This window comes from Octopus bimaculoides, chromosome 12 (assembly GCF_001194135.2).
Source record: "Octopus bimaculoides isolate UCB-OBI-ISO-001 chromosome 12, ASM119413v2, whole genome shotgun sequence".
In the NCBI taxonomy this organism is placed as follows: Eukaryota; Metazoa; Mollusca; class Cephalopoda; order Octopoda; family Octopodidae; genus Octopus; species Octopus bimaculoides.
Genome location: NC_068992.1, coordinates 29,193,718 through 29,195,556, shown reverse-complemented (window position 1 = coordinate 29,195,556; position 1,839 = coordinate 29,193,718).

Below are 1,839 nucleotides of genomic sequence, written 5' to 3'. Positions count from 1 at the left end.
GATAGATAGATAGATAGATAGATACATACATACATACATCATACATACATACATATACATATATGCATATGTGTGTGTGTGTGTGTGTGTGTACATATATATATATACACACACACACACACACACTTATATATATATATAGGCCTGTATATACATTAATTTATACATTTATTTATATGTTTATATACATATAGAATGCATATGTCTTCATATATATATATATATATGTGTGTGTGTGTGTGTGTGTGTCTATACACACACATTTACATGTATGTATGCATGTAAGTATGTATATGAGTATGTATGCATTTATTTCTTCATGTATATACGTATGTATGAATGCAAATAGATGCTAAAAACTTTGAGTCTGTGTGAATCACGGCTTCGAGATTCTCGAACCTCAGTCACTTTCTAGCACCAACTCCCCCGTTCAGGTTTAAATAAATCTTATTCCAGTCTACCTAAATGTCTTGAACGATTTCTTTCGCTTAATTGCCTTTTTCACCAGTGTGATTGCAACATATATATACATCGTATGTATGTATATGTCGTTGTTGGGGTGTAAAAATTATATACGTATAAAAGAGAAAAGAGAAAAGAGAAAAGAGAAAAGAGAGGGAGAGAGAAAGAGAGAGGTGTTCATTATATATATATGCATAGAACATATAAATGAATATATATGTGTGTGTATATCATATTTGTATATGTATATATGTATAAATGCAAACTATCTTTTACAATTCTAAAATACCATCTGTATAATTCAATAAGTATCAATTTCTATATAAATATAAATCAATATATACTGATATGCTTTAAATCATATTCACACACACACACACATACTCACCCTTTTTTCTTTCATTCTGTCTTTCTTTCTCCCTGGCTCTCTCTATTTCTCTCTCTCTTTGTCTCTCTCTCTCCCTCTCTCTCTCTCTCTTTCTCTTTGTTATTCTTTCTTCTCACACATTCTCTCAACTATCTCATTCCTTTTCTGTTCCTCGTTATATATATACGGACATAAATGTGTAGCTTAGTAAATATATATTTTTCTGTATCTATGTCTGCAATTGTCATTATATCTTTATATATTTACACATAAATTAACAGAAAACCCCACAAAATATGTGTGCTTAATATGCGTTTGTGTATGTATGCATGTATGTATGTATGTATGTACATGAAATATATTTATATGGAGATGAAATACTGACAAATAGATAGGTAGACAGGCAGATAATGATTGATTTTTTGATTCATCGATTCATTGATTGAAACTTTTTAATTGTATAAAAAGATTTGTTAAAAGACTGGTTCTTCAATTCGTTAACGTCTGGAATCGTTTATTCTATATCCATGAAAGCACTTCACTTCTCAACCATAGTTTTCCATCCATTTGTGTAATATTTTGCAATGTAATCTATAAACCAGTTTATGGGAGAGTTCAAAATTTTCTTACTGATTAGTGACCAAATTTATTGGTACAATGAAATGCAATTCACATAGTTTCAGTTACAAAATGAGTATCTATGTTGCGTGTTTCTCCTCTTAAAATTTTTATGATCTCTATGTATTATCTCTTCCTGCTGTATTTGGACTCTACGATGCCGGTTTGATTTGCTTACATTCTGAGTTTGCATAATGTTTCAATTTATACAATAACTTATAGTTCATACAGGTGTAGTGTGCAGTTATAATGGCAACCGCTTCCGTAGCGTCGTGCGTTACTCTACGGTAAGTACAACAGTGTACTCTATAACAGCCTCCTTTTCTCTTATTGATAGTGTTTGGAATGTTTTATCGATGTTAATTATAACAGTTATAGCAGTGTAGGTTGTG